Source organism: Triticum aestivum, chromosome 4A (genome assembly GCF_018294505.1).
Source record: "Triticum aestivum cultivar Chinese Spring chromosome 4A, IWGSC CS RefSeq v2.1, whole genome shotgun sequence".
Taxonomy (NCBI): domain Eukaryota; kingdom Viridiplantae; phylum Streptophyta; class Magnoliopsida; order Poales; family Poaceae; genus Triticum; species Triticum aestivum.
In genome coordinates this window covers 629,524,347-629,536,366 of record NC_057803.1, presented here as the reverse complement: position 1 = coordinate 629,536,366, position 12,020 = coordinate 629,524,347, and the positions used below count along the sequence as shown (strand labels likewise).

Below are 12,020 nucleotides of genomic sequence, written 5' to 3'. Positions count from 1 at the left end.
CTCCCCCCCTCTCCCTTGCCCCTATATATATGTGGGGGGTGGGAGGGCAACCATACCAATGTTCTGGTGCAGCCCTCCCCTTCTCCCAAGTCCTTCTCCTCTCCCGTGGTGCTTGGCGAAGCCCTGCAGGATTGCCACGCTCCTCCACCACCACCATGCCGTTGTGATGCTGCTGGATGGAGTCTTCCTCAACCTCTCCCTCTCTCCTTGCTGGATCAAGGCGTGGGAGACGTCACCGGGTTGTACGTGTGTTGAACGCGGAGGTGCCGTCCGTTCGGCACTTGGTCATCGGTGATTTGGATCACGACGAGTATGACTCCATCAACCCCGTTCACTTGAACGCTTCCGCTTATTGATCTACAAGGGTATGTAGATGAACTCTCCTTCCCCTCGTTGCTAGATTACTCCATAGATTGATCTTGGTGATGCGTAGAAAATTTTGAATTTCTGCTACGTTCCCCGACAGTGGCATCATGAGCTAGGTCTATTGCGTAGATTCTATGCACGAGTAGAACACAAAGTAGTTGTGGGCGTTGATTTTGTTCAATATGCTTGCCGTTACTAGTCCAATCTTGTTTCGACGGTATTGTGGGATGAAGCGGCCCGGACCGACCTTACACGTACTCTTACGTGAGACTGGTTCCACCGACTGACATGCACTAGTTGCGTAAGGTGGCTAGCGGGTGCCTGCCTCTCCCACTTTAGTCGGATCGGATTCGATGAAAAGGGTCCTTATGAAGGGTAAATAGCAATTGGCATATCACGTTGTGGTTTTTGCGTAGGTAAGAAACGTTCTTGCTAGAAACCCATAGCAGCCACGTAAAACATGCAAACAACAATTAGAGGACGTCTAACTTGTTTTTGCAGGGTATGCTATGTGATGTGATATGGCCAAAGGATGTGATGAATGATATATGTGATGTATGAGATTGATCATGTTCTTATAATAGGAATCACGACTTGCATGTCGATGAGTATGACAACCGGCAGGAGCCATAGGAGTTGTCTTAATTTATTTATGACCTGCGTGTCAATATAAACGTCATGTAATTACTTTACTTTATTGCTAACCGTTAGCTGTAGTAGTAGAAGTAATAGTTGGCGAGACAACTTCATGAAGACACAATGATGGAGATCATGATGATGGAGATCATGGTGTCATGCCGGTGAAGATGATGATCATGGAGCCCCGAAGATGGAGATCAAAAGGAGCAAAGTGATGATGGCCATATCATGTCACTATTTGATTGCATGTGATGTTTATCATGTTTATACATCATATTTGCTTAGAACGACGGTAGTAAATAAGATGATCCCTCTTTAAAATTTCAAGAAAGTGTTCCCCCTAACTGTGCACCGTTGCGACAGTTCGTTGTTTCAAAACACCACGTGATGATTGGGTGTTTGATTTTAACGTTCACATACAACGGGTGTAAGACAGATTTACACACGCGAAACACTTAGGTTGACTTGACGAGCCTAGCATGTGTACAGACATGGCCTCGGAACACAGAAGACCGAAAGGTCGAGCATGAGTCGTATGGTAGATACGATCAGCATGAAGATGTTCACCGATGTTGACTAGTCCGTCTCACGTGATGATCGGACACGGCCTAGTTGACTCGGATCATGTAATCACTTAGATGACTAGAGGGATGTCTATCTGAGTGGGAGTTCATAAGATGAACTTAATTATCCTGAACTTAGTCAAAAAGGATTTTGCAAATTATGTCGTAGCTCGCGCTTCAGTTCTACTGTTTAGTTATGTTCCTAGAGAAAATTTAGTTGAAAGTTGATAGTAGCAATTATGCGGACTAGGTCCGTAAACTGAGGATTGTCCTCATTGCTTCATAGAAGGCTTATGTCCTTAATGCACCGCTCAGTGTGCTGAACCTCGAACGTCGTCTGTGGATGTTGCGAACATCTGACATACGCATTTGATAACTACGTGATAGTTCAGTTAAATGGTTTACAATTGAGGCACCGAAGACGTTTTTGAAACGTCGCGAAACATATGAGATGTTTTGAGGGATGAAATTGGAATTTTAGGCTCGTGCCCACGTCAAGAGGTATAAGACCTCCGACGATTTTCTTAGCCTACAAACTAAGGGAGAAAATCTCAATTGTTGAACTTGTGCTCAGATTGTCTGAGTACAACAATCGCTTGAATCGAGTGGGAGTTAATCTTCCATATGAGATAGTGATGTTTCTCCGAAGTCATTGCCACCAAGCTGCTAGAGCTTCATAATGAACTATAAAATATCAGGGATAGATGTGATGATCCTTGAAATATTTGCTATGTTTGACACCGCGAAAGTAGAAATCAAGAAGGAGCGTCAATTGTTGATGGTTAGTGAAACCACTAGTTTCAAGAAGGGCAAGGGCAAGAAGGGATACTTCATGAAACGGCAATTCAGTTGCTGCTCTAGTGGAGAAACCCAAGGTTGAACCCAAACCCGAGACTAAGTGCTTCTGTAATAAGGGGAACAGCCACTGGAGCAGAATTACCCTAGATACTTGGTAGATTGGAAGGCTGGCAAGGTCGATAGAAGTATATTGGATATACATTGTGTTGATGTGTACTTTACTAGTACTCCTAGTAGCACCAGGGTATTAGATAACGGTTCGGTTGCTAAGTGTTAGTAACTCGAAATAAAAGCTACGGAATAAACGGAGGGTAGCTAAAGGTGAGCTGACGATATGTGTTGGAAGTGTTTCCAATGTTGATATGATCAAATATCGTGCGCTCCCTCTACCATCGAGATTGGTGTTTGCGTTGAGCATAGACATGATTGGATTATGTCTATCGCAATACGGTTATTCATTTAAGGAGAATAATGGTTACTCTGTTTATTTGAATAATACCTTCAATGGTCTTACACCTAAAATGAATGGTTTGTTGAATCTCGATCGTAGTGATACACATGTTCATGCCAAAAGATATAAGATAGTAATGATAGTACCACCTACTTGTGGCACTGCCACATAAGTCATATCGGTATAAAACGCATGAAGAGGATCCATGTTGATGGGCTCGGTCATTTTTGAAAAGTTTGAGACATGCGAACCATGTTTGTTGGTAGATATGCATGAAGAAACTCTATATAGATGGATCGTTTGGACTCACTTGATTTTGAATCACTTGAGACATGCAAATCATACCACATGGGCAAGATGACTGAAAGCCTCGGTTTCAGTAAAATGGAACCAGAAAGCAACTTGTTGGAAGTAATACATTTTGATGTGTGCAGTCCAATGAGTGCTGAGGCATGTAGTGGATATCGTTATGTTCTTACTTCATAGATGATTTGAGTAGATGTTGAGTATATTTACTTGATGAATCACGAGTCTGAATTATTGAAAGGTTCAAGTAATTTCAGGGTGAAGTTGAAAGATCGACGTGACAAGAGGATAAAATATTTATGATATGATCATAGAGATGAATATCTGAATTACGAGTTTGGCACAGAATTAAGACATTGTGGAAATTGTTTCACAACTAATACAGCCTGGAACACCATAGTGTGATGGTGTGTCCGAACATCATAACTGCACCCTATTGGATATGATGCATACCATGATGTCTCTTATCGAATTACCACGATAGTTTATGGGTTAGGCATTAGAGATAACCGCATTCACTTTAAATAGGGCACCACGTAATTCCGATTAGATGACACCATATGAACTATGGTTTAGAGAAACCTAAGCTGTCATTTCTTAAAAGTTTGGGGCTGCGACGCTTATGTGAAAAAGTTTCAAGCTGATAAGCTCGAACCTAAAGCGGATAAATGCATCTTCATAGGACACCCAAAACAGTTGGGTATACCTCCTGTCTCAGATTCGAAAGCAATAAGGGATTGTTTCTAGAATCGGGTCCTTTCTCGAGGAAAAGTTTCTCTCGAAGGAATTGAGTGGGAGGATGGTGGAGACTTGATGAGGTTATTGAACCGTCACTTCAACTAGTGTATAGCAGGGCACAAAGAGTTGTTCCTGTGTCACCTACACCAATTGAAGTGGAAGCTTATGATATTGATCATGAGACTTTGGATCAAGTCACTCCCAAACCTTGTAGGACAACAAGGATGCGTACTACTTCAGAGTGGTACGTAATCCTGTCTTGGAAATCATGTTGCTAGACAACAATGAACCTACGAGCTATGGAGAAGCGATGGTGGGCCCGGATTTCGATAAATGGCTCGAGGCCATATAATCCGAGAGAGGATCCATATATGAAAACAAAGTGTAGACTTTGGAAGAACTACTTGATGGTCATAAGGTTGTTAGGTACATATGGATTTTAAAAGGAAGACGGACAATGATGGTAAATGTCACCATTGAGAAAGCTCGACTTGTCGTTAAGGTGTTTCCCGACAAGTTCAAGGAGTTGACTACGGTGAGACTTTCTCACTCGTAGCGATGCTAAGAGTCTGTTGGAATTATATTAGCGATTACTGCATTATTTATGAAATCTTGCAGATAGGATGTCAAAACATTGTTTCCTCGACGATTTTCTTGAGGAAAGGTTGTATGTGATACAACCGGAAGGTTTTGTCAATCCTGAAAGATGCTAATAAGTATGCAAAGCTCCAGTAATCCTTCTGAGGACTGGAGTAAGCATCTCGGAGTTGGAATGTATGCTTTGATGAGATGATCAAAGATTTTGGGCTTATACAAAGTTTATGAGAAATTTGTATTTCCAAAGAAGTGAGTGGGAGCACTATAGAATTTCTGATGAATATATGTTGTTGACATATCATAGATCAGAAATGACGTAGAATTTCTGGTAAGCATATAGGGTTATTTGGAAAGTGTTTTTCAATGGAAAGCCTGGATTAAGCTACTTGAGCATTGAGCATCAAGATCTATAAGGATAGATCAAAACGCTTAAACGGTACTTTCAAATGAGCACATTCCTTGACATGATCTTGAAGGTGTTCAAGATGAATCAGTCAAAGAAGGAGTTCTTGCCTGAGTTGTAAGGTATGAAGTTAAGACTTAAAGCTCGACCACGGCAGAATAGAGAGAAAGGACGAAGGTCGTCCCCTATGCTTAAGACATAGGCTCTACAGTATGCTATGCTGTGTACCGCACCTGAAGTGTGCCTTGCCATAAATCAGTCAAGGGGTACAAGAGTGATCCAAGAATGGATCACAGGACAGCGGTCAAAGTTATCCTTAGTAACTAGTGGACTAAGGAATTTTCTCGATTATGGAGGTGGTAAAAGAGTTCGTCGTAAAGGGTTACGCCGATGCAAGCTTTGACACTAATCCAGATTATTCTGAGTAGTAAACTGGATTCGTATAGTAGAACAGTTATTTGGAATAGCTCCAAATAGAACGTGGTAGCTACATCTAGGAGATGACATAGAGATTTGTAAAGCACACACGGATCTGAAAAGTTCAGACCCATTGACTAAAACCTCTCTCACAAGCAACATGATCAAACCCAGAACCCATCGAGTGTAAATCACATGGTAAATGTGAACTAGATTATTGACTCTAGTAAAACTCCTTGGGTGTTAGTCACATGGCGATGTGACCTGTGAGTGTTAATCACATGGCGATGTGAACTAGATTATTGACTCTAGTGCAAGTGGGAGACTGTTGGAAATATGCCCTAGAGGCAATAACAAATTAGTTATTGTTATATTTCCTTGTTCATGATAATCGTTTATTATCCATGCTATAATTGTATTGATAGGAAACTCAGATACATGTGTGGATACATAGACAACACCATGTCCCTAGTAAGCCTCTAGTTGACTAGCGCGTTGATCAATAGATGGTTATGGTTTCCCGACCATGGACATTGGATGTCATTGATAACGGGGATCACATCATTAGGAGAATGATGTGATGGACAAGACCCAATCCTAAGCATAGCACTAGATCGTGTAGTTCGTATGCTAAAGCTTTTCTAATGTCAAGTATCATTTCCTTAGACCATGAGATTGTGCAACTCCCGCATACCGTAGGAGTGCTTTGGGTGTGCCAAATGTCACAACGTAACTGGGTGACTATAAAGGTGCACTACGGGTATCTCCGAAAGTATCTGTTGGGTTGCCACGAATCGAGACTGGGATTTGTCACTCTGTGTGACGGAGAGGTATCTCTGGGCCCACTCGGTAGGACATCATCACAATGTGCACAATGTGATCAAGGAGTTGATCACGGGATGATGTGTTACGGAACGAGTAAAGAGACTTGCCGGTAACGAGATTGAACAAGGTATCGGGATACCGACGATCGAATCTCGGGCAAGTATCGTACCGCTAGACAAAGGGAATTGTATACGGGATTAATTAAGTCCTTGACATCGTGGTTCATCCGATGAGATCATCGTGGAACATGTGGGAGCCAACATGGGTATCCAGATCCCGCTGTTGGTTATGTACAGGAGAACGTCTCGGTCATGTCTGCATGGTTCCCGAACCCGTAGGGTCTACACACTTAAGGTTCGATGACGCTAGGGTTATAAAGGAAGTTTGTATGTGGTTACCGAATGTTGTTCGGAGTCCCGGATGAGATCCCGGACGTCACGAGGAGTTCCGGAATGGTCCGGAGGTAAAGATTTATATATAGGAAGTCCTGTTTCGGCCATCGGGACAAGTTTCGGGGTCATCGGTATTGTACCGGGACCACCGGAAGGGTCCCGGGGGGTCCAGCGGGTGGGGCCACCTACCCCGGGGGGCCACATGGGCTGTAGGCTGTGCACCTTGGCCTATATGGGCCAAGGGCACCAGCCCCAAGAGGCCCATGCGCCAAAGGATAAGGAAAGGAAGAGTCCTAAAGGGGGAAGGCACCTCCGAGGTGCCTTGGGGAGGAGGGACTCCTCCTAGCCGCACCCTTCCTTGGAGGAAGGGCCAAGGCTGCGCCTCCCCCCCCCCTCTCCCTTGCCCCTATATATATGTGGGGGTGGGAGGGCAGCCATACCAATGTTCTGGTGCAGCCCTCCCCTTCTCCCAAGTCCTTCTCCTCTCCCGTGGTGCTTGGCGAAGCCCTGCAGGATTGCCACGCTCCTCCACCACCACCATGCCGTTGTGCTGCTGCTGGATGGAGTCTTCCTCAACATCTCCCTCTCTCCTTGCTGGATCAAGGCGTGGGAGACGTCACCGGGCTGTACGTGTGTTGAACGCGGAGGTGCCGTCCGTTCGGCACTTGGTCATCGGTGATTTGGATCACGACGAGTACGACTCCATCAACCCCGTTCACTTGAACGCTTCCGCTTATCGATCTACAAGGGTATGTAGATGCACTCTCCTTCCCCTCATTGCTAGATTACTCCATAGATTGATCTTGGTGATGCGTAGAAAATTTTGAATTTCTGCTACGTTCCCCAACAGTGGGCGAGATGGCAAATGCCCACACACCAGCCCTTGTGCGTGACTGAAAACTGGTGTGTGGGTGAACTGCTAAACGCCCGCACACCGGCCCCTCCGTGTGGTAAAACGAATGTGTGGGCGAACTATGTCACACACCACACACACGTCTTGTCCTACGTGGCACAGAAAATCAGCCAAATTGTATCAAGATTCGTGCATATAGTACTGAACGGTGATGGATGCGTGTGGTCGAGATGGTCAACACCCACACGTGTGGGCGTTAACATTTCCGTTTAATAAAGCTTAAGTCTTCCCCTAAAAAAAACCTGGCCACCCATCGTCATGGCTAAGATTGAGTCGCCATGATTAACGCTTTCAGTTTTTATTTTCAGTGATTTGGATTGATAGATGATGAATTTATGTAGTAAAAGGATCAAAAATACGGTACACTGGAGGAGGAAGAGGAACTGTGTTGATTGTTGAGATTTTTCTACAGACGTGGGTCGTTCTATAGACACCAAAATAGACGACGGGTTGTAGCAGGTGTATTGAGTATTGTCTATAGGGAACGTGGAGAATTAAACACATTCAGGTGCGCACAAAGGGCGCCTTCTCACGATAGCCACGTACGTAGCATTTAGCGATTGGCAATTTGGCATCGAGCAGCCCGTTGTCCTCGGTTCCTCTTCCTGCCCAAGCACGCTTCCTCTCTCTCGTCTCGTCTCCCTTTCATCCCATTCCCCTCGCGCTCGTTGCTGCCTCTCCCCCGGCGGCGGCGGATCTCGCGATGGCGACCACGATGCGTCTTCTTTTTACTGTCTAACATTATGGATTGGGCAGGGCCACTCAGTGGAGGCCAGCTAGGGTGCGCGACGCCCAGCCCTGGCGCCAGTGCCTCCCCTTCTCGGCTTCTTTCCTCCTCTCCTTGCCCGCCGCCTCGTCCTCCCAACCAGCCATCCCAGACCCCGTCGGCCGTTGCAGCCTCGTCCCTCCTTCCTGGATGCCATGGCCTCCTTTCCTCTGCCGTCGCTTCTTCCTTTCTGATGGCATCTCCTCATCTCTTGCCCTCGCCACTTTACGCCATGAAGGAGGTGGAGAGGGCATCGGCCATCGGAGGAGCCAGGAAGAGGATGTTCCCATGAAGAGGCGACATGGATTGATGGCAGACCCTAGCGTGAATCAGACATGGGCATGATTGTTGACTGGTGGGGATCGGACATGGGCATGACTGGTGGAGCTGATAACGGCCACATCAAGAAACGACCATAGCTCCTGGAGCCAGGTAATCCGCTCGCTGCTCTCTCTATCTCTATCCCCTGATTTGCCTTCTCCCCTCTCTTTTACATTCATCTCTTTTTATTTAATCCCCCAAAAACATCATCTTTGTTTGTTCTATGCCTTCAAGGTGTTCGATGAAAGTTCAACTAGGCTGTAGGGAAATATTAATAATCTTTCGATAATTTCTTCTCTCTGAAATTTAGCTGCAGACTTTATGACTTGGCTGTAGTATATATTGCCTTGGGTTATGTGACTTGCCTATGCAACCTATCATTTGATAATGAGCCTGAGGAAATATACTTGTTCTGGATTGTTTGAGATATGCATGGGATAAGCCCATGTTGCTATGAATTTTGCTGGTCTGACTATTGACGAGGGTAGGAAATTATCACTGGTCTTCTCCTCTTTCATGTTATATCATTTTATTTATGCTTGCGTGCGTAATTCCTGTTTTGTGCGCCAACAGTTGCCATTATTTTGCCTCACCGGACAAAAACTGAAAATGAGCCAACAGTTGGAAGTGGCATTCATGTAGGAAAGCACCAGCTTCATCGATTATAGGCAGAAGGTGCATTTGGTATATATTCAGTATTCTTCTCTTACTTATATCGGTTCAGCTTTTGAAGTTGTGTGTTTTGGATTTAGGTACAGGATCATGTGATAAATGATATGATCACACCCACCAATACACGTGAACAGCCGCCGCTCTTCACGGACGCTCCGGAACAATGTCTCAGCGCGGCGTCAGTGGAGGAGATGACCACGGTCATGCCCTCAGCGGCTGGAATAGAGGGGCGGAGCAGCCAGCTAAACAAATATGATTTCAAATGATTTTTCCTACAATCCATGGCAAGCTAGATATGGACGTATGGGTTCATCTTGAGATGAAATATTCCTACAATCCATGGCAAGCTAGATATGGACGTATGGGTTCATCTTGAGATGAAATATTCATTTATGTATGTTTTCTTTTGGCACATTCATTTTGTGTTAATCTTATCCCGCTTTCTTGTTTTTCAGGTAGTTTAGTGCTCAACAAGGATTGTATAAGGATGGAAAACGCACATTTAAGACAGTGTTCTTATTTTGTATTCTTCCTTAGCAAGCACTTCTTCTTAATCCTTCTCTTTCTCTTTCTCCCCCTTGTCATGATAATATCTTTAGTCATCTTTGCAAGAGCTGCTAACAAAAAGTTGAACATCTTAGCAGGCTCGTATACCCTAAGTGGAATATCTATGCCGTTCTGATTCTGAATGAGGATTTCTGAATGTATTAGTTAATCACTTTCGAATCCTTCATAAACACCACACTGTAACCCTTGAAGTCATGTTAATGTTAATTATGCATACTGGATCTAAACTTTTGGCTTTAAACTTCAAGAGATATTTATTGTTTATACATGCCCATCTCATTTGACGTGTACAGAGGCTAACCACTATTTTTGTAATTCTAAATTGCAGGTCCATACTCGTCCTCTGTTAATGGGCATTCCATCAAAGTTAACAATATCGTGGTCATCATTGAGAAGCCGGACGGTAACACCAAAATATAAAGTGAAGAGGCACACTTATCCAGAACAGGGTAGATCATCAGGCTCTCATAACAAACATCAAATGGTATGCCGCAAATACAATCGCCAATCTTAGACAACTCAATGACGATAAGGAGATTGGTTTGTATGGACTCGCCGTTCCCCCTTGCAATACACAATTGCCAATCTAAGTTGTTCGAATAAGAACTACTTCTTAGTTTCCATGTTTTGTTCTATCGGTCCCTTTTTTATTTTCAGATCTGCAGATTTTAATTTTGGATCGAAGGCTCAGATTTGTTCAAGTTTTTTGCTTGCAGTAAAACTCTTAGTAGAGACAACTGGATATACGAAACAAAGTGAACTACCAGTTTTCTATTGAACAATCTCTACTCCGATTTTATTGTGACATATACCTAAATTTATTCTTAGAGAAAACTTGACATGCAGACTGCATGTGCTTATGTATTGTTTCAGTAACATGATTACATAGTGATCCAGTTATTACTGTGTAAGAGCCAATAGGATGCATGCCATTGTAGCTATGTACTACTATTTCAGTTACATGATTCTATATAGCTTAAAATATATAGCTTAAAATATATGGGTTAATTTTTATTCAAACAAACAGATCCTCCTAATACAACAGCTATACATTGATAGAGAGAAATAATATCTACTGAATTCAGACAGATTTTTTTTCCATGTCCATATATAAGTTCTCTCTTATCTCTGTGTGTACATTTTCAAATAACAACTTACTTGCTGTGGAATTTTGTTGGGGAACGTAGTAATTTCAAAAAAATTCATACGCACACGCAAGATCATCGTGATGCATAGCAACGAGAGGGGAGAGTGTGATCTACGTACCCTTGTAGATCGACAACGGAAGCGTTTGGTTGATGTAGTCGTACGTCTCCATGGCCCGACCGATCAAGCACCGAAACTACGGCACCTCCGAGTTCTAGCACACGTTTAGCTTGATGACGATCCCCGGACTCTGATCCAGCAAAGTGTCGGGGAAGAGTTCCGTCAGCACGACAGCGTGGTGACGATCTTGATGTACTACTGTCGCAGGGCTTCGCCTAAGCACCGCTACAATATTATCGAGGACTACGGTGGAAGGGGGCGCCGCACACGGCTAAGATTATGATCACGTGGATCAACTTGTCTCTCTAGGGGTGCCCCTGCCTCCGTATATAAAGGTTCAAGAGGGGGAGGCTGGCCGGCCATCATAGGGCGCGCCAGGAGGAGCCCTACTCCCTCCGGGAGTAGGACTTCCCCCCAAATCCTAGTTGGAATAGGACTCGCGAGGTGGGAAAAGAGGGAGAGAGAAGGAGGGGGGCGCCGGCCCCCTCTCTCCTTGTCCTATTCGGACTAGGGGGGAGGGGCGCGCGGCCCAGCCCTGGCCGCCTCTCCTCTTCTTCCACTAAGGCCCACTAAGGCCCATATAGCTCCCGGGGGGTTCCGGTAACCTCCCGGTACTCCGGTAAAATCCCGATTTCACCCGGAACAATTCCGATATCCAAACATAGGCTTCCAATATATCAATCTTTATGTCTCGACCATTTCGAGACTCCTCGTCATGTCCGTGATCACATCCGGGACTCCGAACAAACTTCGGTACATCAAAATGCATAAACTCATAATATAACTGTCATCGTAACCTTAAGCGTGCGGACCCTATGGGTTCGAGAACAATGTAGACATGACCGAGACACATCTCCGGTCAATAACCAATAGCGGGACCTGGATGCCCATATTGGTTCCTACATATTCTACGAAGATCTTTTATCGGTCAGACCGCATAACAACATACGTTGTTCCCTTTGTCATCGGTATGTTACTTGCCCGAGATTCGATCGTCGGTATCCAATACCTAGTTCAATC

At 44.5% G+C, this 12,020-nt stretch overlaps 1 long non-coding RNA gene across 2 annotated transcripts; it reads left to right on the top strand.

The window, feature by feature from the left end:
* The first annotated feature begins 7,995 nt into the window (after nt 1–7,995).
* LOC123082759 (uncharacterized) lies at nt 7,996–10,573 on the top strand. 2 transcript variants are annotated; one of them, XR_006439108.1, is made up of 4 exons: nt 7,996–8,606; nt 9,069–9,170; nt 9,248–9,561; nt 10,063–10,573. It is a non-coding gene; the product is annotated as an uncharacterized lncRNA (long non-coding RNA). The 2 variants fall into 2 exon arrangements; XR_006439107.1 differs by having other exon boundaries at nt 9,248–10,573.
* The last annotated feature ends 1,447 nt before the right edge of the window (nt 10,574–12,020 follow it).